At 37.5% G+C, this 23,222-nt stretch overlaps 3 long non-coding RNA genes across 3 annotated transcripts; all 3 read right to left on the minus strand.

Annotated features, from left to right (window-relative positions):
• Positions 1–5,746: 5,746 nt before the first annotated feature.
• LOC137656178 (uncharacterized) lies at positions 5,747–7,449 on the minus strand. The gene is made up of 3 exons (XR_011046965.1): positions 6,398–7,449; positions 5,996–6,075; positions 5,747–5,850 (listed from the first exon to the last, which is right to left on the minus strand). It is a non-coding gene; the product is annotated as an uncharacterized lncRNA (long non-coding RNA).
• A 5,590-nt stretch (positions 7,450–13,039) lies between these two features.
• On the minus strand, positions 13,040–13,952 carry LOC137656179 (uncharacterized). The gene is made up of 3 exons (XR_011046966.1): positions 13,691–13,952; positions 13,289–13,368; positions 13,040–13,143 (listed from the first exon to the last, which is right to left on the minus strand). It is a non-coding gene; the product is annotated as an uncharacterized lncRNA (long non-coding RNA).
• Positions 13,953–20,330: 6,378 nt separating this feature from the next.
• Positions 20,331–21,177, minus strand: LOC137656180 (uncharacterized). The gene is made up of 3 exons (XR_011046967.1): positions 20,982–21,177; positions 20,580–20,659; positions 20,331–20,434 (listed from the first exon to the last, which is right to left on the minus strand). It is a non-coding gene; the product is annotated as an uncharacterized lncRNA (long non-coding RNA).
• Between the last annotated feature and the right edge of the window lie 2,045 nt (positions 21,178–23,222).

Raw genomic sequence — 23,222 nt, forward strand, 5'->3', positions numbered from 1 at the left:
TATATATATATATATATATATATATATATATATATATATATATATATATATATATATATATATATATATATGTAAATTTTTTTTTTTTTTGGGGGGGGGGCTCAGGCCATGTCGTCCTGATGGAGTGCTCCTAAAAGGTAGCTTCCTAGGGTATATTTGACAACAGTGATATTCCCAGAGAATTTTACCTTAAGGTATCCAGAATTCTAACTCCTAGAGCAAACATCCCTAAATAATCTCATAAGCATATCGCATAATATCAGAGGACGTATTCTTGACACGTCACATAGCTATCTTCACCCCGAACAGTATTAACGCTTCTAGGGGTTACAGTGACAAGAATCTGAAACAAGAATGAAAAGAGAGCCGCTCATAAGGCATCTCTTCTATTCTGTTTCCAGTGTTTATCTGAAGAAGGTGGTAGCGCCCTCTTTATTCCTTTTCGTGTAGCTCTACTACTCTGTGTTTTCCCTTGTGTTTTCTCGTTATTTTGGATTTAATTCAACATTTTGATGACTTCTCCGGCATCTTGTGCCTTTGGAAAGTTGAGTATTATCTTTACTGCGTATAAATGTAAGCTCTTGTCGTTTTGAATTAAATCAAAAGTGATATTAACGTAAACAAGAGCTGTTGCCTACCGGAGGCATCCTGGATGCTATTGCTCGCTATATATGGGTCATTTAGTTAGCTAGAGCGACATTCCCGGCTTGTTATGCTTAAATAATCTAGCTATTTAGCTCCTCTAGGAATGCTTATATGATGCCGTTAGTTTTTAGTTCGTTAACCGATCTTGCCCTTCGCGAGGCTTAGTAGCTTAGGCGTCTGGCCCTAGTTCTTTCATGCATGATATAAGTTTTTCCGAGTGTTATATTATTGAAGTTATAGGCAAAGATTTTATACATGTAAGATATTGTTGAATGATCTTTCTAAGATTGTATACGAGAGTGTTAGATAATCGATTCTCATCGCACCTAGGCTAGTAACCTAGGTACAGTAGTTTACTTTCGCACATCCCCGATTGTTCTTCTCTCCTCCGGAGGCTAAGTTCAATCTCTCTCTCCCTCTGAGTAAGCCTTAGTCTTAATCCTAGTGGTTCTATCTGGATAATAATTCAGGTATAACTATACTAGGATATATCTGTCCTGACCTGATAACCAGAGTGACTGGTTTTTTGGGTTAGGGCAGAACATCAGAGTTTCTAGTCTGTGGTCTGCTTCTTCCTAGCATAGAGAATGAGTTTCCTTTGCTAGGTTAGGGGAGGATACAGGAAGCTTTGCTTCCCTAGTCCACATCTGAAGAATTCTGTACGAGATGATTCCTTCCTCTAGTGGTCTTGCAGACTGTCCTGTGTTGTTTTTCTCGGGCTGGAGAATGAGTTTTCTCTGCTGCCCGGCGAAATAACTTCACCTAACTTTGTTCTGGTTGGGGAGAGGATAGCAAGTATTGCCAGTCTTCCTCCCTAATAGACAACGCTAGGTTAGGATAAGCTTCCCTTACTGCTGAGTGTGTCTCTTGCTAGAACGAAGTTTACAGGACTTTTATCCCTTTCCCCCCTCTTTTTCTTTTTTTGGCCGCAGTCCTACTTCCGGACCTAGTATAGGTTAGGATGGATTACCGGCTCAGCTCTCTGCCGGCCGGCAATTACGTGTCGGCTGGCAGAGACCCCTTGTTCTGCAGAGTGAACTCCAGACCTCCCTTGGTCTCCCTTCCATGTCCGCCGGTAGAGTCCGGCAGGCTCTGGAACCCTTGGAAGCCTAAATGCTACATTCTCCCCTTCCATAAGTTCACTCTTTCTGGATGGAAGGTCGTATGGCAATGCCGCCTTATAACCTTACATCCATAATGTTTCTCTGACTATTGTGTTGTACCTCTAGCCCGGCTGCCGGCTTAACAGCCAACAGCCGCACAGGGGGAGGTTCTCTGGTTCTTAGCCACTGCTGGCGGGCATGGGTATTGCTACCTTTGCCTGCCAACAGTGGAAATACAGGTGTCGGCCGGCAATGATTGCCACCCGGCACACATTTGAGAACTAGTGGCCTGCCACCTATTAGTGAAAGGTAGTATATCTTTGAACTATACAGGTGTAATGCCGGCCGGTACCGACGCGTGCTGGCCGGCACAACAGTATGCGATTTACAGTAGTTACTATATTGGTAGTGTAGTACACACTGCATTAGTAAAACTGCAGTACAGAGTTTGTGATAACACTAAAGTTCTTCAATATACTTAATGTTATCTTGTAGAGCCTTTTGTTGAGACCGTAAAATATATAGAAAGTAAGTTCTTTCTGTATTCATTTTATCCCATATATTAAAACTTTGTTTCAAGGTGTGAACTACACCTTAAATTCCTGTTTAGGAAATAACATAAGGTATTCTAGAATAGAATTAACCTTAGTTTTAATATCTTAGGAGGTTACAGCAATTGACTGGACAGGAAATACAAGTATGTGTCTTTCCTTCTTTCTTTTATAGCTTTTCTATATAAGCTACATGTTTTAATATAAGTGAAGAGCCTTCACTTGATACTCATGGATTTTTCTTCTCTTTACAGGAGGACCATCCAAAGTGCGGGAGTGTGCTCTTTAATGTCCGCAGTAAGAACTTCTGTGGACATCAGCTTTGCAGGAGGCACGCAGCATGCGCAGCTTCCAGAGGTGATCTCCGGTATTGGGACCCTCAGGTTTGTACTGTATGCTCTAACCTGATTACCGAGGCTTTTGACGACCCTAAGTCGAAGAAGTCAAGGGATGCTGCCAGGGAGAAGTTACGAACCTGGGTGAGGGCTTTTCAGAAAAACACCTCAGGCCCCTGCCTTCCAAAAGCGTCAGCCGATGCAATCATCCGTCAGCCTCAGGTGGAGATACCAACTGCCCAGAATCCGGTAGATTCTGAAGTCTCAGCCGCCCTTCAAGACATCCAATTGGATGAAAAGATGTCGGAGGTGTCGGATTCTACTAAGAAGGACCTTCTAGGAGAAGGTCAAGAGGAGGAGCTGTTCCAGGCTCCTCAAGTAGAAGAGGAAGAGATCTTCCATTGTTTAGATGATCCATCAAATTCAAAGGAAGAATGATGAGAGGGAAGCTGCAATGAAACTGGAGATACGCAGACTTTCAGCATCACGTGGGCCCCAGAAGCGGCTCAACATGAAGGATCTTCCTTTGTGCTCGGATACCAATCCTTGGAGGTATGCCGAACACATGCCAATGACAACTGGGAAGATCGTGATCTCAGAAAAGTTGGGAGCAATTCCCCTGGAAGAAGTGGAATTTTGGCCCAACAAAGATTCTTATCCGGACTGCTATGTCCGTCTTAGGAAGGAGCCAGCCTCAAAGGAGGAGACAGAGCCGAAGGAGGTCATAGTTTTTTACCATAGTAAAGCTCAGACGTTACTAGCGAGGTCGATGAAAGAGAGGGGCTTCACTAATTCAAAGGTGCCCGCCTTGAGTAAGAAGCTTCCCTCCTTTGTGGCCTCTCCTACCAGAGCCTTTCCCTTCCTGGAAAAGGAATATAAGGCAGCCTTAAAGGCGGTGGAGGCAGGGAAACCATGCCCCTCTTTGGAGGAGTGCAAGCCATTATCTCTGACCTTGCCCTTGGACCAAGAAGACTGGAAGGACGTACACCTTACCTTCTCAGTCGGGAAGCTGGAAGCTGATATCGCTGAACGTCAGTTTAGTGAGGAACTTCAAAAACTGTCGGAGGTTCTCTTGCGCAGAGAGCAAGAGACAAAACAAAAACTTGCGGCATCGACGTCGTTGCAAACTACATTAGAAACTATGGCAAGTGACCCCTAGAACCAGGACAGGTTCATGGTAGTGGCCAAAACCCATCTGGCCACAGTTACGAAGGATCTCTATAACTTTATTAAAGCTAGGAGAGCCTGTAGAGAGTTCGTGTTCGCCTCAGCTGCGGTGAGGCACGAACCGAGGAAACTGATATCCTCTCGTATTTGGGGTAAAGACCTCTTTCCCAATGTAGTGGTTAAAGAGGTAGTAGACAAGGCCGCCACAGAGAGTAGGAACCTCAAAAAGTGGGGCTTAGATCTAAAGAGAAAGTCTTCGCCGGATGAGGGTCCCCAACCCTAGAAGAGGACAAAAAGGCCTAGGCCATCCTCTCAACTGGCTAAACCCTACCGACAGCAACAACAACAATAACTTCCTGTGACCGCGGTGCCTCAGATAGTGGCACAACCTCCAACAACGTACCAGATGGTACCTCAACAAGTGGCGACACAGTCGCCAGTTTTTAACCCAGCCTTCGAAAGGCAGACTTCTCCTTTCATTCGAAAGCTAAAGGAACAGCCAGAGGTTCTTCTAGACGCCCTTCAAGAAGAAGGGGATCCAGGGGAGGATGCGGTCAAGGAGGCAAAGCCTTAGGTCCACAACAGCGGAAGTGATATACTTCCAGTAGGAGGGAGACTACAGCTATTTAGGGATCGCTGGACCTTCGATCCCTGGGCCCACAGCCTAATAAAGAATGGACTAGGCTGGAGCTGGAGCAGTCCTCCACCTCAATTTCCTTAATTCTCCCAACACTCAACCCCCGTTCTGGAAGAATATGCCCGAGAGCTCTTAGAAAAAAGAGTAATCTGGAAAGTTAAGTCCATAAAATTCCAAGGAAGGCTGTTTTGTGTTCCAGAGAATGACTCAGAAAAACTCAGAGTTATTCTAGACTTGTCGCCACTCAACAAGTTCATAGTGAACTACAAGCTCAGAATGCTCACACTTCAACACATAAGGACCCTGCTGCCCAAAAGGGCATATACTGTCTCTATAGACTTGTCTGACGCTTATTGGCACGTTCCAATTAATCGTCACCTCTCCTCTAACCTAGTCTTCAAGTTACATAGAAAACTTTACGCCTTCAGAGCCATGCCTTTCGGGCTAAACATAGCCCCAAGGATTTTCACGAAGCTCGCGAACGCAGCCGTCCATTAATTAGTTAAAGGGGGTCCAAGTAGTAGCCTACTTGGACGACTGGCTGGTGTGGGCAGCATCCAGGACAGAATGCATGCAAGCTTCTAAGATAGTGATCCAGTTCCTGGGACATCTGGGATTCAAGATCACCATCAAAAAGTCTCGACTTTCTCCAGCTCTAAAATTTCATTGGTTAGGAATCCACTGGAATTTGGAGTCACATCGACTTTCCATACCTGGTAAGAAGAGGAGAGAAATAGCAGGATCTGTCAAGAGACTATTGAAATCCAAACGGATATCGAGATGCAAACAGGAGAGAGTGCTGGGCTCTCTATAATTTGCTTCGATAACAGATCCAGTGCTAAGAGCACAGCTAAAGGATGCAACAGGAGTCTGGAGAAAATACGGATCAAACGTGCGAAGAGATCTAATAACACCACTACCGACTCGTCTGCGAACGCTTCTCAAGCCATGGTCCAATGCCAAGCAATTGAAGAAATCAATACTTCTTCAATCTCCTCCCCCGTCAGTAACTATCCACACAGACGCTTCAAAGGAAGGCTGGGGAGGTCAGTCTCATCGGATGAGAGTCCAAGGAGCTTGGTCCAATCTTTTCAAGTCATTTCACATCAACTTTCTAGAAGCCAAGGCAGGGCTTCTGACACTAAAGAAAGTTTCTTCTCGCCACTTTTCAAAAACAAACAGAATGTAAATTTATAACAAGAGCAGCGAGAGCAGAGTAACAATAACTTTAATGTCAATATTGGATAAAGAAACTTTAAAATTAAAAATATTAGATTCTTTATTTTTATTGAATAAATATTAAATATTGCAAAGCAATGGAACTCTGATGGCTGAAGTGGAATCCTCAATCACTAGTGACTGCCTGTGGTAGAACCCACTCAACTCTTGCCTGTTTTTGAAAACTATGGATTCTGCAAACCACGAAAAAATTTCCATCAAAAACCTAATGTAAAATTTATCTAAATTCCCTTTATAAACAATAATGAATAATATACAATATATCAACATCAAGTACAAATATACCAATACAACATTACATACAACTGAACTAGGTACCTAATAAATTTGCCAAGACCAGGAAGATAACTGAAGCCGATGATACTAGGCTACCTTCCAGCAAGCACAAGTAACCTAACCTAGTAACAAATGAAAAAATTAGGCTCACTAAAATCCTAAGTTAAGTAATATTAAATTACATATGAAAAAACAAACTCAGGAAAATAGAATCTGACACGGTATATCGATTTAAGCCAATCTGAACACCCACTAGGCTATTCTATGCACAGAACAATGATTTGGAATTAAGCTAGAAATAACACTAGTAATTTTATAATGAGCTTAAAATCCATAGAAAATTTATAATTAGGGTTGAAGACTTGAATAATTAATATTCATTTCAAATATTATAACCCCCTAACCAAAGTTGAACCATATGCCACAAAATCATAGGAAACTTACGGGGTTGGTAGGCCTTATCCTTAAAATCCCAATGCAAATTGAAGAGCAGCAGAAGATCCCATTGTTGAGAACTATGTATTCAGACATCTTGATATTGCACTCTTCATGGTAGCACTCGTGGTAAGCAATTGCAGGAGAGGTGGCTTTAAATTGAAGTGCTACTCCATCTTCATAGCACTTCTACACTCGAAGAAAATATTATCCAATATATCCAATATGTCCAATATGGCCAATATCACTGATCTGCCTCCTCACTCTTCCCTCATTACCAGTAGGTGAAATTTTTTCCCAAGGATGGTGGAATCAGGAACTGCAAATATTAAAATACAGCCAGCAGAGCCATCTATGGACTGAGCATATCCTTGAAACTCCCAGTATTTCTTTTTGATTTTGCTTTGTATGGCAAAAGGGGGGTTTCAAGGATGAAACAAATATGAACATAGATAAATATATATATACACAATTTTATAAATTTTCTACAGAATTAGTATATAAAATAATTCTTCAACACTCCAAAGGGGGGATTCGAATTTAGTCAAAATTCGAATGGTAAAGGTAATGTTACAAAATTAAGTAACATTCTAAGGAGAAAAAATAAAAATTACCAACACCCAAATATATACTACATACTAATTTCTCAACACACCTCTTGTTCTTGCCTCACTAATGACAGCAGCCTCTCTCTTTTTTCTTTGGTGTGTACTACTGTCCTCTTTAATATCTGCCTTTTCTTCACTGTCATTAGTCACAGGGCTTAAGAGAGGTATTACTGAAGTAACATGCCGTCTTACAGTTTCACGAGAAGCTCCCTTAAACACAGCTATGTCAGTTACTTCATCCAAGTCATTTAATTTTACTTTTTTAACAATACCCATTGGGTAATTTGAAGGTTTCATGTGCGGTTCTTTTAACAGAACAATATCACCTATTTGAATTATTTTATGTGTCACTGGTTTATATCTACTCCTTTCGTCTGTAGCTTGTGACACTAAGTGTGCTATAAATTCTGAATTATAAATGTTAATAAGTCGAGACCTCACATATCTAAGTTTTTGATACTTGTCTAAAACTTTGCCAACATGATCATCTGCCGTCCAGTTCAGATCTTCATCTGGATTGCCCTGCAAGTCAGGAATAATGTTCATAGACAGCAATTCATGTCCATGAATTAATATTTCTGGTGTAATTGCATCAGGCTCTTCATCTGTGATACTGTCTCTCAACCCTTCTTTGAAGGCAATAGGGCGCCTGTTAACTAAGTGAACGGTTTGCTCTACAAAAAACTAAAAATCACGGAAGTCCAACACATTATTTCTTAATGCTCCATAGATTAAACGCTTACTCATCTTAACACAAGTCTCAACAAGTCCCCCTAATTTGTTACATCCCTTTGGATACTGCTGAAACTTAATTGACTTTACACCATTTTCTTCAAAATATGCCTGACTCTCAGGGTCACCCAGGAAATTAGTGACCACATTAGCTCCAGCTACCAACTGAGATCCAAGATCTGACAAGACTAGTTGAGGGATTCCATACTGATATGAATGCATTTGAAAAGCTCTTAAAAATTCTTTTGTAGTGAGATCTAAACAAATTTTTAAATTAATTGCCCTCGACCAGAGACAAGTTAAACATAGAACCCAAACTTTGCTCTTTTTACCATTAAGCTTAACGTTATACTGTCCAAAATGATCAATAAAAATATACCTGAATGGTATTGAGGGAGGGTCAATCCTAAAATCGCGATAGGCACTTTGATTGACCTTAACCGTTCTCTCTTTGAATCTCTTACAAATGACACATTCTTTGATGACCTTTTTTACTACTGAAAAGTAATGTGGAATCCAAAACTTTTTTCTCATCTCTGACAAAAGGGAATAAACACCAGCATGAGAGAATTTCTCATGAAAATCTTTTATTACTAACCGAGTTAACTTACTGTGTTTGTGAAGCAAAATAGGAAAGTTGACAAAAGTATCTTTTCTCCATTTAGGCATCTTACTTCTAATTCTTAAGAGTCCATGATCATCCATGTATAGATTAAGTTGAGCAATAATATTAGGAATATCCTTTACTCTCTTATTTCTGTTATCTAAATACTAGAAAACTCCACCATACCAGATTCTCTGATCATTCCTTATGATATGTCTAGTAGCTTCCAAATGAAAGGAGGATGCATCACCAAAGTTAAAAGAAACTGAGTTTGCTCTTCTTTTGAGCAAGGCAATGAATTTAAGAACGTACTCGTGAATTCTAACAAGCTTAGAGAAACTGGAACACTTGTCCAGGACGACTAAATGATCAGGGTTTGATTCTGCTAAGACTTGTGATTCACTTAATTTAGATGCAGAAATTGAGAAGGAATTTTCATTCAATGGATTAAAATTTGGATTGGGTACAACTATATCAAATGTGTCAGCATTATTGCACAGTTCATCCCTTTCACATCTTAAAAATTCTGGGCCAGTGAAATAATTAGTTTTCAAAAGCTGTTTGTACGACATAGGCCTAGTTGTACAATCTGCAGGGTTCAAGATACCACTGACAAAACAAAATCTAACTGGGTTATTTTCACAGGTCCTTTGAATGTGATCCAAACGATTCATGATAAAGACACTCCTTTTATTCATTTTATCTAATTTGTTCACATAAGAATTAATCCAGCTCAGTGAAACAATGCTATCCGTATACAGTACTGATTCTACAATTCTAATAGGTTTAGGGCACTGAGGACCTGCCAAATCCTTACTCAAATCCAATAATGTTTCTGTTCCCAAAACTATCCCTTGGAATTCTAGAGATGGAATACTTTTGCTTTCTAACTGCTTGTTAACCAAGCGATTCTTTGCTAGAACAAAACTGACTTGCTTAGTTTCTATGCACTGAATAAAAATTGTTGTCCCATAGATTATTTTACTGCTGTCAGTAAATGCAATTAAACAATATGACCCATTTCTCTCCCCGACAAATCTAGGTACCTCAATTGGAGGAGTCATATTAACTTGTTTGGCTATGTTACGCCATTCTCGTTGTTGCTCAATGGACAATTCTGTATCCCATCCTAGAGAAGTGTTTAATTGAAGTTCATGCATAAATAAACGAGCTCTGTTTAAAATAGGTCCATTGAAATTATATGGATCAAAATTTGAAGCAATGCTTTTCAATATCAGTCTCTTAGTGTTTGCTTTAGAGTCTAGCTCAAGTTTAGGAGAGGAAATACAATCTGTTATTCGGTTCCACTTTAAACCAAATATTTTTACTACATCAGGAGTGACTTCATCCAAATTCTTAACTATTTTTTCTTGGAGCATAACATCATTGGTAACGAATTGTTGTAATTCAAATTTATATGGATTAAAAATGTTATTAAAGTTATCAAAACCCCAGTGTAAGCTTTCAGAATCATTTGCAGTGAACGCACCATTATCCATGTATATCAAAGAGTAAATAAGTTTCTTCAATTCCTTTAAGTTGTCCAAATCACCTTCAGTGTCTAGCATCAATATTTTATACAAACCAATCATCAATATTGTTGGGCTACACCTTAGCCCAAAACTTAGACGAAGATTCTTGTATGCTATAATGGTAAAATCTCCTTTACTTACATTTTTAAACCAAAAGAATAATAATTTACTTTGATCAGTTTCATTTAATGCTATCTGCTGGAAAGCTTTCTTTAAATCAAAGCACAATAAATGAGAATCAAACCTTAAAAGTAGCAAGGCAGTAGACAATTTATGATTATTACAAGGGCCAGCCCACATTGCCTGATTGTGGCTAATAGAGGGGGAGCCATTACTTTGTTTTTCACACAAATTAGAGAGAAAAACCATTCGGCATTTAGCAGTACTGCGGTCTAACTTAAATATTCCCATGTGCGGCAAAAAACTGTACCCTGGGTGTTCTTCACAAAACTTATCCAAATTATCAATTCTTTCAATTAAGTTTTGAGCTACCTGAGTCTTTATGTTATCATCCATTAATCTCAAAAATTCATCATTCTTCGATAATTTCTTTAGGTTAGATTTCAAAATTTGCTTTGCTAAATTTGTGTTCTTTCCCAGCAAATGAGAAACACGACCATTCCATAAAAGTAGCATTAACAACCTGCCTTCTTCATCTCTTTGTGTATTATTAAGTAAATACCTAACTAATTTCTTATTATGTTCAGTGCTCTCCCCATCTAAGTCAGTTCTATCTTTGTGCAAATAATATGAGCATTCTCGCTCTAAAATGTGATCAGTAGCTTTTTGCAATTTATGCTCGCTGATCTTGCCATCATGATCTAAAATACAGATTGTAGGATCCTCTGCACTTCCAATACATCTAACACTAGACTTGAAACATGAAGTCATAGGAAATTTAATATTATCCAGTGATTTACCTTGCTCATCTAAATTCTCTTCCAAGCCAAAAAGTAAATGAGTATCATCATGCAGGCTAGGGAGAAATTTCAAATTTGCAATTAATTTCTCAATGTTTCCTATTAACATAATGCCAAATCTTGTTTCATAGTACACACACTGACCACTATGACCAAAACTAACCAGCTTTTCCATGAGACAATGAGCTGAATTTGCCCCCTGGACAAACTGAATGTTTGATATGTCTTCTCTAGCCTCATCAAGAAACTCATCTAAAAGCTTATAACCATAATTTCTAAAACTTCTAACAACTTTACCAAGGCCGGGTAAATTCAAATTTATATCAATACCTGGGATACAAATAGCTTCTATATTATGCGCTGTCTCCCCAATCTTAACAGAAATTTGAAATATCTTGGTACGATAGCATTTTGCTCCATTAAACCCATTGACAACAAGATCAATATTATCTTTCACAACTTTGAAACACTGACCTTCTAAAGCACACTCAGAAATGAAATTAGCTTGGCTACCTGAATCCTTCAATCCTCTTATTTTACTAGGGCCCAAAGTACAAGAAAATGTGGGTAAAATTGAATTTATGCCCCCCTTACTCTGAAAGGAACTACCTGGACAAACTATCCCATTCTGTGTACTATTTTGAACATCTTTTGATTTACTTTTCTCGTTTTGCTTAGGAACTGCTTTTTTAGGATTACGCACCTAATCTCCGACCTCGGAACTTTCATGATTATCTGACAGGCAAAGAAAGGAGAAATGCCATCCTTGACAATGTTTACACTTTCTGGAAAATCTAAAATGACACGAGCTATCCAAATGCTCGATTCTTGCACATTTAGTGCAACCATTCAAAATGCTCAACCTAGCTATCTTTTCCTTAGCAGTAGCAAAATCAGGGCACTTATGGATTGGATGATCACCATTAACCTTATCACTACAAAGTGTGCAAGAATTAAAAGGATTGGAGCTTTTAAAATTAACCTCTGCTGCTAAGTTTGAACTTTTACTCAATCCTAGTTTATCTTGATGCCTTTCAGCAGAAGGCTGTTTACTTTTACTTAATTTACCAAGTTTATTTGCATTCTGATACCGTTCATTGGCTTCAAAAAAGTTATCAACAATTTCACTTGTAGTGGGCTTTGAATTGTTAGTAATTTGTATCAACTGATTTCTGAAAGTTTCATTAATTCCTCTTAGGAAAAAGTACTGCAAAACATCATCTATATCCATTTTCAAAGTCTTAACAGCTTCTTGTAATTTTCTAATATTACTAATATACTGAAAGGGTTCTGAATCATAACCTAACTTCAGCTCTTGAAGTTGTTTCATCACATTAAACTTTTGAGTTGCAACCGAGGCAAAAGCTGTTTTTAAGAGTTCCTTTGCATGGGAATAACCTTGTTTGTCTGCTTCTAAAGAGTCTATCAAAAGTAAAGCCTTGCCAGAAACCTGCTGTTTAAGTAACAACAACCTATCATAATCTGTGTAAGAAAACTTTCCAGTAGTTTCCTCAAACTGCTGTAAGAATAATTCCAAACTTTCATCATCAGAACTCTTAAATTTAGGCAAAGGTGCTACTGGACTTTTAAGACGACTAAGAGGAGTTTCATTCAGATTTTCACTTGTGCTTCCATTAACATTAACCTCTAAGAGCAGCAACATTTCAGAAATTTTATCTTTATATTCCGGACAAGAGCTAAATTAAATTTCCATTTCATTTTCATCTTCGCTCTCTGACCACTTCAAAGATATGACTTTACTATCAAGCCCTTTAAGTTCTTCCTTAAGATTCTTAAGTTTTTCAACAAGATTTAACTTTTGTGAGCTATTATAATGCGAAAATTTATGCCTTTCATTAAATTGTCTAGTGACTTGAGAGCGGATGTACTTCCGACTCATAACAAGAAGCCTAATGTCTGTCATGATTATAGAAAAATTTAATTCTAAACGTCAATGCAGCCTAACAAAACAAAAAATTTAAGATAATTATAGTATTCGGTACACTGATCAATAATAACAACAATAATCCAGATAAAAACCACCACTCCAACAATGCTACCCAAGTGCCACCAGTATTGAGACAGCCTTCAGAGCCCCACGTTGGGCGCCATTTCAAAAACATAAATAGAATGTAAATTTATAACAAGAGCAGCGAGAGCAGAGTAACAATAACTTTAATGTCAATATTGGATAAAGAAACTTTAAAATTAAAAATATTAGACTCTTTATTTATATTGAATAAATATTAAATATTGCAAAGCAATGGAACTCTGATGGCTGAAGTGGAATCCTCAATCACTAGTGACTGCCTGTGGTAGAACCCACTCAACTCTTGCCTGTTTTTGAAAACTATGGATTCTGCAAACCACGAAAAAAATTCCATCAAAAACCTAATGTAAAATTTATCTAAATTCCCTTTATAAACAATAATGAATAATATACAATATATCAACATCAAGTACAAATATACCAATACAACATTACATACAACTGAACTAGGTACCTAATAAATTTGCCAAGACCAGGAAGATAACTGAAGCCGATGATACTAGGCTACCTTCCAGCAAGCACAAGTAACCTAACCTAGTAACAAATGAAAAAATTAGGCTCACTAAAATCCTAAGTTAAGTAATATTAAATTACATATGAAAAAACAAACTCAGGAAAATAGAATCTGACACGGTATATCGATTTAAGCCAATCTGAACACCCACTAGGCTATTCTATGCACAAAACAATGATTTGGATTTAAGCTAGAAATAACACTAGTAATTTTATAATGAGCTTAAAATCCATAGAAAATTTATAATTAGGGTTGAAGACTTGAATAATTAATATTCATTTCAAATATTATAACCCCCTAACCAAAGTTGAACCATATGCCACAAAATCATAGGAAACTTACGGGGTTGGTAGGCCTTATCCTTAAAATCCCAATGCAAATTGAAGAGCAGCAGAAGATCCCATTGTTGAGAACTATGTATTCAGACATCTTGATATTGCACTCTTCATGGTAGCACTCGTGGTAAGCAATTGCAGGAGAGGTGGCTTTAAATTGAAGTGCTACTCCATCTTCATAGCACTTCTACACTCGAAGAAAATATTATCCAATATATCCAATATGTCCAATATGGCCAATATCACTGATCTGCCTCCTCACTCTTCCCTCATTACCAGTAGGTGAATTTTTTTCCCAAGGATGGTGGAATCAGGAACTGCAAATATTAAAATACAGCCAGCAGAGCCATCTATGGACTGAGCATATCCTTGAAACTCCCAGTATTTCTTTTTGATTTTGCTTTGTATGGCAAAAGGGGGGTTTCAAGGATGAAACAAATATGAACATAGATAAATATATATATACACAATTTTATAAATTTTCTACAGAATTAGTATATAAAATAATTCTTCAACACTCCAAAGGGGGGATTCGAATTTAGTCAAAATTCGAATGGTAAAGGTAATGTTACAAAGTTAAGTAACATTCTAAGGAGAAAAAATAAAAATTACCAACACCCAAATATATACTACATACTAATTTCTCAACATACCTCTTGTTCCTGCCTCACTAATGACAGCAGCCTCTCTCTTTTTTCTTTGGTGTGTACTACTGTCCTCTTTAATATCTGCCTTTTCTTCACTGTCATTAGTCACAGGGCTTAAGAGAGGTATTACTGAAGTAACATGCCGTCTTACAGTTTCACGAGAAGCTCCCTTAAACACAGCTATGTCAGTTACTTCATCCAAGTCATTTAATTTTACTTTTTTAACAATACCCATTGGGTAATTTGAAGGTTTCATGTGCGGTTCTTTTAACAGAACAATATCACCTATTTGAATTATTTTATGTGTCACTGGTTTATATCTACTCCTTTCGTCTGTAGCTTGTGACACTAAGTGTGCTATAAATTCTGAATTATAAATGTTAATAAGTCGAGACCTCACATATCTAAGTTTTTGATACTTGTCTAAAACTTTGCCAACATGATCATCTGCCGTCCAGTTCAGATCTTCATCTGGATTGCCCTGCAAGTCAGGAATAATGTTCATAGACAGCAATTCATGTCCATGAATTAATATTTCTGGTGTAATTGCATCAGGCACTTCATCTGTGATACTGTCTCTCAACCCTTCTTTGAAGGCAATAGGGCGCCTGTTAACTAAGTGAACGGTTTGCTCTACAAAAAACTAAAAATCACGGAAGTCCAACACATTATTTCTTAATGCTCCATAGATTAAACGCTTACTCATCTTAACACAAGTCTCAACAAGTCCCCCTAATTTATTACATCCCTTTGGATACTGCTGAAACTTAATTGACTTTACACCATTTTCTTCAAAATATGCCTGACTCTCAGGGTCACCCAGGAAAATAGTGACCACATTAGCTCCAGCTACCAACTGAGATCCAAGATCTGACAAGACTAGTTGAGGGATTCCATACTGATATGAATGCATTTGAAAAGCTCTTAAAAATTCTTTTGTAGTGAGATCTAAACAAATTTTTAAATTAATTGCCCTCGACCAGAGACAAGTTAAACATAGAACCCAAACTTTGCTCTTTTTACCATTAAGCTTAACGTTATACTGTCCAAAATGATCAATAAAAATATACCTGAATGGTATTGAGGGAGGGTCAATCCTAAAATCGCGATAGGCACTTTGATTGACCTTAACCGTTCTCTCTTTGAATCTCTTACAAATGACACATTCTTTGATGACCTTTTTTTACTACTGAAAAGTAATGTGGAATCCAAAACTTTTTTCTCATCTCTGACAAAAGGGAATAAACACCAGCATGAGAGAATTTCTCATGAAAATCTTTTATTACTAACCGAGTTAACTTACTGTGTTTGTGAAGCAAAATAGGAAAGTTGACAAAAGTATCTTTTCTCCATTTAGGCATCTTACTTCTAATTCTTAAGAGTCCATGATCATCCATGTATAGATTAAGTTGAGCAATAATATTAGGAATATCCTTTACTCTCTTATTTCTGTTATCTAAATACTGGAAAACTCCACCATACCAGATTCTCTGATCATTCCTTATGATATGTCTAGTAGCTTCCAAATGAAAGGAGGATGCATCACCAAAGTTAAAAGAAACTGAGTTTGCTCTTCTTTTGAGCAAGGCAATGAATTTAAGAACGTACTCGTGAATTCTAACAAGCTTAGAGAAACTGGAACACTTGTCCAGGACGACTAAATGATCAGGGTTTGATTCTGCTAAGACTTGTGATTCACTTAATTTAGATGCAGAAATTGAGAAGGAATTTTCATTCAATGGATTAAAATTTGGATTGGGTACAACTATATCAAATGTGTCAGCATTACTGCACAGTTCATCCCTTTCACATCTTAAAAATTCTGGGCCAGTGAAATAATTAGTTTTCAAAAGCTGTTTGTACGACATAGGCCTAGTTGTACAATCTGCAGGGTTCAAGATACCACTGACAAAACAAAATCTAACTGGGTTATTTTCACAGGTCCTTTGAATGTGATCCAAACGATTCATGATAAAGACACTCCTTTTATTCATTTTATCTAATTTGTTCACATAAGAATTAATCCAGCTCAGTGAAACAATGCTATCCGTATACAGTACTGACTCTACAATTCTAATAGGTTTAGGGCACTGACGACCTGCCAAATCCTTACTCAAATCCAATAATGTTTCTGTTCCCAAAACTATCCCTTGGAATTCTAGAGATGGAATACTTTTGCTTTCTAACTGCTTGTTAACCAAGCGATTCTTTGCTAGAACAAAACTGACTTGCTTAGTTTCTATGCACTGAATAAAAATTGTTGTCCCATAGATTATTTTACTGCTGTCAGTAAATGCAATTAAACGATATGACCCATTTCTCTCCCCGACAAATCTAGGTACCTCAATTGGAGGAGTCATATTAACTTGTTTGGCTATGTTACGCCATTCTCGTTGTTGCTCAATGGACAATTCTGTATCCCATCCTAGAGAAGTGTTTAATTGAAGTTCATGCATAAATAAACGAGCTCTGTTTAAAATAGGTCCATTGAAATTATATGGATCAAAATTTGAAGCAATGCTTTTCAATATCAGTCTCTTAGTGTTTGCTTTAGAGTCTAGCTCAAGTTTAGGAGAGGAAATACAATCTGTTATTCGGTTCCACTTTAAACCAAATATTTTTACTACATCAGGAGTGACTTCATCCAAATTCTTAACTATTTTTTCTTGGAGCATAACATCATTGGTAACGAATTGTTGTAATTCAAATTTATATGGATTAAAAATGTTATTAAAGTTATCAAAACCCCAGTGTAAGCTTTCAGAATCATTTGCAGTGAACGCACCATTATCCATGTATATCAAAGAGTAAATAAGTTTCTTCAATTCCTTTAAGTTGTCCAAATCACCTTCAGTGTCTAGCATCAATATTTTGTACAAACCAATCATCAATATTGTTGGGCTACACCTTAGCCCAAAACTTAGACGAAGATTCTTGTATGCTATAATGGTAAAATCTCCTTTACTTACATTTTTAAACCAAAAGAATAATAATTTACTTTGATCAGTTTCATTTAATGCTATCTGCTGGAAAGCTTTCTTTAAATCAAAGCACAATAAATGAGAATCAAACCTTAAAAGTAGCAAGGCAGTAGACAATTTATGATTATTACAAGGGCCAGCCCACATTGCCTGATTGTGGCTAATAGAGGGGGAGCCATTACTTTGTTTTTCACACAAATTAGAAAGAAAAACCATTCGGCATTTAGCAGTACTGCGGTCTAACTTAAATATTCCCATGTGCGGCAAAAAACTGTACCCTTGGTGTTCTTCACAAAACTTATCCAAATTATCAATTCTTTCAATTAAGTTTTGAGCTACCTGAGTCTTTATGTTATCATCCATTAATCTCAAAAATTCATCATTCTTCGATAATTTCTTTAGGTTAGATTTCAAAATTTGCTTTGCTAAATTTGTGTTCTTTCCCAGCAAATGAGAAACACGACCATTCCATAAAAGTGGCATTAACAACCTGCCTTCTTCATCTCTTTGTGTATTAAGTAAATACCTAACTAATTTCTTATTATGTTCAGTGCTCTCCCCATCTAAGTCAGTTCTATCTTTGTGCAAATAATATGAGCATTCTCGCTCTAAAATGTGATCAGTAGCTTTTTGCAATTTATGCTCGCTGATCTTGCCATCATGATCTAAAATACAGATTGTAGGATCCTCTGCACTTCCAATACATCTAACACTAGACTTGAAACATGAAGTCATAGGAAATTTAATATTATCCAGTGATTTACCTTGCTCATCTAAATTCTCTTCCAAGCCAAAAAGTAAATGAGTATCATCATGCAGGCTAGGGAGAAATTTCAAATTTGCAATTAATTTCTCAATGTTTCCTATTAACATAATGCCAAATCTTGTTTCATAGTACACACACTGACCACTATGACCAAAACTAACCAGCTTTTCCATGAGACAATGAGCTGAATTTGCCCCCTGGACAAACTGAATGTTTGATATGTCTTCTCTAGCCTCATCAAGAAACTCATCTAAAAGCTTATAACCATAATTTCTAAAACTTCTAACAACTTTACCAAGGCCGGGTAAATTCAAATTTATATCAATACCTGGGATACAAATAGCTTCTATATTATGCGCTGTCTCCCCAATCTTAACAGAAATTTGAAATATCTTGGTACGATAGCATTTTGCTCCATTAAACCCATTGACAACAAGATCAATATTATCTTTCACAACTTTGAAACACTGACCTTCTAAAGCACACTCAGAAATGAAATTAGCTTGGCTACCTGAATCCTTCAATCCTCTTATTTTACTAGGGCCCAAAGTACAAGAAAATGTGGGTAAAATTGAATTTATGCCCCCCTTACTCTGAAAGGAACTACCTGGACAAACTATCCCATTCTGTGTACTATTTTGAACATCTTTTGATTTACTTTTCTCGTTTTGCTTAGGAACTGCTTTTTTAGGATTACGCACCTAATCTCCGACCTCGGAACTTTCATGATTATCTGACAGGCAAAGAAAGGAGAAATGCCATCCTTGACAATGTTTACACTTTCTGGAAAATCTAAAATGACACGAGCTATCCAAATGCTCGATTCTTGCACATTTAGTGCAACCATTCAAAATGCTCAACCTAGCTATCTTTTCCTTAGCAGTAGCAAAATCAGGGCACTTATGGATTGGATGATCACCATTAACCTTATCACTACAAAGTGTGCAAGAATTAAAAGGATTGGAGCTTTTAAAATTAACCTCTGCTGCTAAGTTTGAACTTTTACTCAATCCTAGTTTATCTTGATGCCTTTCAGCAGAAGGCTGTTTACTTTTACTTAATTTACCAAGTTTATTTGCATTCTGATACCGTTCATTGGCTTCAAAAAAGTTATCAACAATTTCACTTGTAGTGGGCTTTGAATTGTTAGTAATTTGTATCAACTGATTTCTGAAAGTTTCATTAATTCCTCTTAGGAAAAAGTACTGCAAAACATCATCTATATCCATTTTCAAAGTCTTAACAGCTTCTTGTAATTTTCTAATATTACTAATATACTGAAAGGGTTCTGAATCATAACCTAACTTCAGCTCTTGAAGTTGTTTCATCACATTAAACTTTTGAGTTGCAACCGAGGCAAAAGCTGTTTTTAAGAGTTCCTTTGCATGGGAATAACCTTGTTTGTCTGCTTCTAAAGAGTCTATCAAAAGTAAAGCCTTGCCAGAAACCTGCTGTTTAAGTAACAACAACCTATCATAATCTGTGTAAGAAAACTTTCCAGTAGTTTCCTCAAACTGCTGTAAGAATAATTCCAAACTTTCATCATCAGAACTCTTAAATTTAGGCAAAGGTGCTACTGGACTTTTAAGACGACTAAGAGGAGTTTCATTCAGATTTTCACTTGTGCTTCCATTAACATTAACCTCTAAGAGCAGCAACATTTCAGAAATTTTATCTTTATATTCCGGACAAGAGCTAAATTAAATTTCCATTTCATTTTCATCTTCGCTCTCTGACCACTTCAAAGATATGACTTTACTATCAAGCCCTTTAAGTTCTTCCTTAAGATTCTTAAGTTTTTCAACAAGATTTAACTTTTGTGAGCTATTATAATGCGAAAATTTATGCCTTTCATTAAATTGTCTAGTGACTTGAGAGCGGATGTACTTCCGACTCATAACAAGAAGCCTAATGTCTGTCATGATTATAGAAAAATTTAATTCTAAACGTCAATGCAGCCTAACAAAACAAAAAATTTAAGATAATTATAGTATTCGGTACACTGATCAATAATAACAACAATAATCCAGATAAAAACCACCACTCCAACAATGCTACCCAAGTGCCACCAGTATTGAGACAGCCTTCAGAGCCCCACGTTGGGCGCCATTTCAAAAACATAAATAGAATGTAAATTTATAACAAGAGCAGCGAGAGCAGAGTAACAATAACTTTAATGTCAATATTGGATAAAGAAACTTTAATATTAAAAATATTAGACTCTTTATTTATATTGAATAAATATTAAATATTGCAAAGCAATGGAACTCTGATGGCTGAAGTGGAATCCTCAATCACTAGTGACTGCCTGTGGTAGAACCCACTCAACTCTTGCCTGTTTTTGAAAACTATGGATTCTGCAAACCACGAAAAAATTTCCATCAAAAACCTAATGTAAAATTTATCTAAATTCCCTTTATAAACAATAATGAATAATATACAATATATCAACATCAAATACAAATATACCAATACAACATTACATACAACTGAACTAGGTACCTAATAAATTTGCCAAGACCAGGAAGATAACTGAAGCCGATGATACTAGGCTACCTTCCAGCAAGCACAAGTAACCTAACCTAGTAACAAATGAAAAAATTAGGCTCACTAAAATCCTAAGTTAAGTAATATTAAATTACATATGAAAAAACAAACTCAGGAAAATAGAATCTGACACGGTATATCGATTTAAGCCAATCTGAACACCCACTAGGCTATTCTATGCACAAAACAATGATTTGGATTTAAGCTAGAAATAACACTAGTAATTTTATAATGAGCTTAAAATCCATAGAAAATTTATAATTAGGGTTGAAGACTTGAATAATTAATATTCATTTCAAATATTATAACCCCCTAACCAAAGTTGAACCATATGCCACAAAATCATAGGAAACTTACGGGGTTGGTAGGCCTTATCCTTAAAATCCCAATGCAAATTGAAGAGCAGCAGAAGATCCCATTGTTGAGAACTATGTATTCAGACATCTTGATATTGCACTCTTCATGGTAGCACTCGTGGTAAGCAATTGCAGGAGAGGTGGCTTTAAATTGAAGTGCTACTCCATCTTCATAGCACTTCTACACTCGAAGAAAATATTATTCAATATATCCAATATGTCCAATATGGCCAATATCACTGATCTGCCTCCTCACTCTTCCCTCATTACCAGTAGGTGAAATTTTTTCCCAAGGATGGTGGAATCAGGAACTGCAAATATTAAAATACAGCCAGCAGAGCCATCTATGGACTGAGCATATCCTTGAAACTCCCAGTATTTCTTTTTGATTTTGCTTTGTATGGCAAAAGGGGGGTTTCAAGGATGAAACAAATATGAATATAGATAAATATATATATACACAATTTTATAAATTTTCTACAGAATTAGTATATAAAATAATTCTTCAACACCACTCGACCCATATAAGACTGGTTCTAGACAGCGAGGTGGTAGTGAGATGCCTGAATCAACAAGAGTCGAGGTCTCTTCAAATCCACCAAGTGATGTTGGCCAAATTCCGTTTGGCGGAAAGGAAGAAATGGCACCTGTCAGCAGTTCACATTCAAGGGTTCCGCAATGTGACAGCGGACGCTCTATCCAGGTTTACACCTATAGAGTCAGAATGGTCCCTTGACGCAGGATCGTTCTCCATCTCGAGTCAAGTCCCAGAGCTGCAGATAGACCTCTTTGCGACGAAAGACAACAAGAAAATAGATTGTTAAGTGTCCACATTGAGGATCCGCTAGCGAAGGCAGTGGACGCTATGTCCCTGGACTGGAACAGATGGTCCAGGATTTATCTGTTCCCTCCGCACAACCTCCTTTTGAAGGTCCTCGATAAGCTGAGATCCTTCAAAGAGAAAGCAGAAATAGTGGCACAGAAGTGGCCAAATAGCATGTGGTTCCCTCTGGCATTGGAACTACGACTAAAATTCGTACCGCTACCGGATCCATCCCTGTCTCAGCAAGTACAGAAGTTGACTGTCTTCGCTTCATCATAGAAAACACGGAACCTACATCTCATGATTTTCTCTCCTTAACGATGAGAAAAAGATTCGGTGTTAAACGTCAGTCCAGACTTTAGGAGGGAACCATAAGACATTATGAGGCTTCAGGGAAGAAACAGATATCCTTTGTCAAGGCGAAGAAACCAAAAGAAATCTCGATAGATTCCTATTTATCATTCTTCATTCACCTTCATGAGCAAGGTTTAGCAGCCAACATGCCTTACAAGTCGACCTTTCTAACGACGTTCTTAATGAACTACAAAGGCCCATGCCAGGCTTAGCCCTTCAGCCCCTCCAAAGACCCTCTGCATGGTCATTAGATAAGATTCTTCATTGTGTATAAATAATGAACAATGAGGAATGCGCTTAAAAGGTTTTGAATTTAAAGTCATATTTCTGCTTGTACTCGCTTTGGGGCCCAGAGTTAGTAAAATAGTGGCTCTCTCTAGAGAGGAAGGCCACGTCAGTTCTTGGAGGGAGAACTGAATCTATTTCCAGACCCAACGTTTCTTACCAGGAACAAACTACCCACCAATAGGTGGGGTCCCTAGAGAATCTGCCCTCTGAAGGAAGTTGCATCTCTATGTCCATTGGAGTGCCTAAAGGTCTATCTTCCTAGAACTTCAGACTTTAGGGGAGGACAGCTGTTCAGAAGAGAAACCCTGGGCTCAAAGTTATCTATAACTAAGGGCGAAAATCACCCGTGTTATTCGCAGAACGGATCCACACAGTACACCAGTTAGTCAAGATCCGAGGAAAGTTGCCTCTTCCATAATATTTCTTTAATTATATGGACTTTGAACATCCTTGTTCGTACACCGGATGGTAGTCATCCAAGGTGTTCTTTATGCACTATGCGAAGCAAGTGCAGCAACTTAAGAGGTCTGTGGTAACAGCATGTAGAATTCTTTAACCTTCTGTTTTAAATCTGCGAGGAACAGTATAATAAATTTGGGACAATTAATTAAGAGGGTGCGTGTGTAGTCACTGTATGTTACTACACACTGAGCGATAGGCCACGAAAGTGTCCTTACGAACTGTTCCATTGATGTTGGTGAACTATAGCATAATACAGACACTTGTGCCAAGCGTTTCTTACGCTAGTGTAAATAAACAGTATACAGAATGTATCAT

Source organism: Palaemon carinicauda, chromosome 17 (assembly GCF_036898095.1).
Source record: "Palaemon carinicauda isolate YSFRI2023 chromosome 17, ASM3689809v2, whole genome shotgun sequence".
In the NCBI taxonomy this organism is placed as follows: Eukaryota; Metazoa; Arthropoda; class Malacostraca; order Decapoda; family Palaemonidae; genus Palaemon; species Palaemon carinicauda.